This window comes from Parasteatoda tepidariorum, chromosome 10 (genome assembly GCF_043381705.1).
Source record: "Parasteatoda tepidariorum isolate YZ-2023 chromosome 10, CAS_Ptep_4.0, whole genome shotgun sequence".
Classification (NCBI taxonomy): Eukaryota; Metazoa; Arthropoda; class Arachnida; order Araneae; family Theridiidae; genus Parasteatoda; species Parasteatoda tepidariorum.
In genome coordinates this window covers 30,972,252-30,977,043 of record NC_092213.1, presented here as the reverse complement: position 1 = coordinate 30,977,043, position 4,792 = coordinate 30,972,252, and the positions used below count along the sequence as shown (strand labels likewise).

General features: G+C 29.0%; 1 long non-coding RNA gene across 1 annotated transcript in view; it reads left to right on the top strand.

Annotated features, from left to right (window-relative positions):
- Positions 1-2,638: 2,638 nt before the first annotated feature.
- The window catches only part of LOC139426757 (uncharacterized), an 8,346-nt gene continuing 6,192 nt past the window's right edge, over positions 2,639-4,792 (top strand). Inside the window, exon 1 of the long non-coding RNA XR_011637964.1 lies at positions 2,639-2,747. This is a non-coding gene — a long non-coding RNA (uncharacterized lncRNA). The remainder of the gene's footprint in view (positions 2,748-4,792) is intronic.

Sequence of the window (4,792 nt, the reverse complement as noted above, 5' to 3'; positions counted from 1 at the left end):
AAACTTAGATTTTAATATGTATCTTCATAATTTTGTGCAAAATACACTTGTTGTTTTTAAAGCTAAATTATTTTTGTCAACAAATTTTTTTCTCCCAAGTTTTTCGTAGGCCCCTGAATTTCGTAGGCCCTAGGCACGTGCCTAGTGTGCCTATAGGTTAATCCGGCCCTGGGCCCACTCCCTAGGCTTGGCGACGAAGCCCCTTAACTTTCGACATGATTCTAAACATTTCTCGTATAACTACATAAATATTAGTCCTATCGCTTTGAAATTCGAATTTTCTAGAACTATCATTTTGCCACCAAAATGGTTGCCAAATATCGCTTAGTTGCCAAAATGTCATCAAACCGAATCTTCATAAGAAACGTATGTGGTGTTAATTTTTCCCTCTATATTACGTTGAAATTATGCTACTTTTTTTGCTTAATTAATTACATAATAATTATTTTTTATTAAACTGTTTATTTAAGGTCCGTCTAAGATATCTAGCCTAATAACAGAACGATATTAACAAATTATGCACATTTTTACAAATTCGTACTGGTAGTAGAATTCGGTAATACAGTTTTATTTAGTATTTCTGTATTACTAAGTAAATAATGGATGGAATGACATTATAAAACTATTGTTTTACGTTTTATTGCTTTGCAACAATACAGAAAATTAAGTAAAATAACATCATCGAATTTTTCTACTATTTTCCAAATCCTCCCCTTGACTATTCCAAAAGTAAAGAACGACACAAGATAACAGCAGAAAATATAAAATCTAATATTATGTAGTATTGTGGCGTAACTGCCACTACGATTATTAAACATCAATTCACTGGTATAAAAGACATGCTAACTTTTGATTCAATCTTGTTGTACCTGTTGATAGATAAAGATTGGCATTGTCGATAACTCCTCCCCCCACAGTATCAAAGAATTAATTGAGATTATTTAAATAGAATTCATAGGATAGGAGATATGTAGCCGTAGATACAAATCTCATACTATAAAAGTATAACTTTTTTTATTACAAAATAACCCGTTTTTTTTTAATCCCTCATACATCATAAATGTCATATAAGTCTTAACATTTCGTAAGTTTTCATTTGGGTGAAAAAGCACGTGATATTATCATGCATTAATAAACAAAGAAGATAAAGAGATCCTTGGCTGTTATCAATATAAAATTAATGAAAGTCATAACGGTACTTATCTGTAAATTATTTATGTGTCTCACATTTAACTGTATTTTTCTGTGAGTTTAAAAGTTTTATCAAAGTATACAATACACAACGCGAATAGAGCGAAGCCTCTTAATTGTTTTGTTTTAAATGTTTGTTTGCCTCATTGGCCTCCTAAGTGATGTGTTCTCTAAAGCAAGGAAAGAGGTTCAACCGATTCTATTGATTAACGAGTTTTGTTATGAGTGTTTATGAGGAAGGGAAAATCTCTTCGCACGCTACAGAATTGGTTTCTGTTTATATTGCGAGTAAAGAAAAGGCTTTAATGAGGATAATACTTAAGTTTTGATTTTAAGCTCGGTTGAAAGTTAGGTCGGTAGAATGTCATAAAACGAAGTAAGTTTCCCGTAAAATTCTGTTATAACTTAACCGTAACTGTTGTGTGTTCTTACGAACATCATTTATGTTGTTCTCTCACCTTATTTCTTTTCCTATTAAAGTTTAATGCTGTGTTTTTCGTAACTCACATTATTTCCGATTATATTATATTCCATTCTCATATTCCCGATCTCTTGAAAATACAACAAGTTCTAAAAATGCAAAGTAACTATTTTAAAGTTTAAAGCACTATTCAGAATTAACTTTCGCACTATTGCTAAATTATTTTCTTGGTGAAAAATTATTAACGGTTTTTTGTTATAAACAACCAAAAATTAAACATAGTTAAAAGAAAAAAAAATCAAGTTTTTGAATACAGTTGCAATGATGTCAGAGAAAAATTATTAGACTTAGATTTTATCCAAATAGAAATGGAAATAATGGAACTAAATCTGTAATAATGCAGTAAAAAAATGTAGTTTTTTAAATGAATAGTAAAGAAATAAAAAAATAATTAGTTTTGATTTGTAGTCTAACATTTGTGAAGCAATCGTAGAGGTTAGTGAGTGAAGCGAGCAGGAAAGGAACCATAATTCATAAAAACTTTAAAAAAATGTTTTACAATTTCGTTGAAACTATTGAGTATTTATATAAAATGTCTCTTAATATTCTTTAAATAAAAACTAGAACGACTTATACAATTTTATGGATCCACTGTATCCTAAATAAATTAACTTATATTAATTATAAATATAATTAAATAAAATTATTTTATTTTAAAAAGATTTTAAAATTCTTTCTGAAACACTAAAAGCTTTTTTTTAAAAAAATTTCACAACTAATATTTTATTATTTTATATTTTGTCTATCAGACTTTGCAAATTTTTTTTTTCACTAGTAGCTCTATAGTTGTTCAATGAATAGTGCAATTTTGGTAATTAGACGGTGTAGTTGTACCAAATAATGAGAAAAAAAAATGTTAGAAAAATGATTTCACCGCATTTTACGCCTCGAAGAATTATTGATTCCTGCTCATCTTCTAACTTCCAAGTCACGCACTGGAAAACTTTTAGGATTATTAAAGAGAAATGTGATTTAACGACACGCATGCGCAATGAAAAGCAAGCGCATTCAAATATGTGAAATAGTTGCATATAATTAAACTGCATATACCTTCCACAGTTTGATGTAATCATGGGTAAGAAATTCCTTTATTCTTTGAAAGTTTTAAATTCAATTCATTTAAGGAATAGTAATATATGGGTGATTCTTTCTAAACATGAGACAATTCGGACCAAAAAAGTTCTTCGAATTTAAAGTCTTCAAAATAATTTAAAATTTATTTTGTATACTTCTTTAGCTACACTTATTAATATCTTACAGGCAGCAGTGTAGTTTATTGACATTTGCTCGAGAAAAAAATAATAAAATAGAAATTCACCAAATCTTGAATGCCAGGAAAATGTCATATTAACTTAGAAGTTTAAAAAACAGTCATTTAAAGTTAATAGTAAGTAACTCAACTTAGGCCTTTATGTTAGATGGACCATAAATTGCTTAAATAATTTCTTTTTATCCACTGTAGGAAGAATCAAAAATCTTTTTTGTTGCTGATATTTACTGAATAAAATTGTGTATAATAATCAATCATTAGATAAATAAATAACTTTGATTACACTCAAGCATATTACAATCATACATAAACTTGGTATTAGGTTAATATTTGCTTTCCCTCCTTACAGTATTAGCAGTTAAAAAAAATTCTGGTAACACTTCAATGTTCTGGCACTCATGAGCCAAGAAAATGACAGCCAGGATAATGACAAATTCGCCATTTTATAGCATATAACTTTACTTTAATTTCATATTTTGGCCTAAGATGTTTATATTCTGCAAAAAACAACAGGATTTCTTAAAATAACTCAGATAAATCTATGTAGTTTATGTTATAAATGATTTCAAGAAGCCAGGAAAATGACAACACAAAAACCTACACACCTTGAAAAAATTTTTGAAATAGATTTTGAACCAGAAAATTGGTTCTTTATTCATGCAACAAGACATCTTCATATAGGAGGACATCTAATCAATCTATTAACATAAGATATTGATTGCTGGCTCTATCTATTTTGGTTATAAACCATTAAATAAAAGTAGCCAGGAAAATGACTGATTTTCTTGGGACAACCAAATTATTTACAGAAAAAATTATTTTAAACGAAGTTTTTGTAAATAATACCCTCTGCTTATATTCTAGAAATGCTTACACCGGTTGAGATAAAAATAATTAGATATTAAAAAATTTATGTGAAATTTTGAAGCTAGTTATTGTTGGAAACATTGTTTGGGACATACCAGGAAAATGACATTTTGAAGTTCAATTAAATTTTTTAACTATACAAAACAGTCAATGCTAGTGCAAAGTCATTTTAAAATGCTAACTGCAATGCTATTTATTAATTTTTTTTAAAAAAAAAGTTCTTTTAGTATTATATTATTAGATCTTGGAGCAAAGGACAGTGAATTGTCATATTTCGTGAGAATCACCCATATGCACAACGCAAAATGTGTATCCAGAAGGTTGCTTTGTTTTTTAAATGGACAAAAAATTACCGAGCTACAACTTTTTTTTCACGTTCAAACTTATTTTTGCCCGTTAACTTTAAGAAGGTTGACTTTTTTTAAAAAGATAATGATGGTAATAACTACCCGCGTGTCATCAGCTCATTTTGATACTCAGGAATCTTATTTTATTCATACGAATGCTAATTTCCCTTGTAGTTTCTCACCATTTCTCCACAGCACGTCAAAATGCATTTTGCCCTGATACACCACCACTCTCGGCCACTGCGGTTTTTCTGGTAGGGTTTTTTTTTTTGTTTTTTTGTTTTTTTTTGTTTTGTTGACTCTGTCATTCTCGGGTACTGTGATTTTCCCAGTTTTTTTTTTCTTTTACATATTTTGCTGGCAACTTCACGTTTATTGTTTAAAATCACTTTGGTTTTCTTCACTCACGTATGGCGATTCTTAAGAATGGGCTTCTTTTTCTGAGTTTTCCAAACATGTCCACTTTTATTACCATTTTCATATTTTTAAAGGCAATGAAGTTTTTACCATTAGTATACAATGTTCGAGTCTCAATCGTTATTTTGAATGGAATCTTAAGCTGACTAAAACAAACATCTGTATATTATTATTTTAGCAGATGCGCTCCTTAAAACATTAAGAAAACCTTTGCTTCTA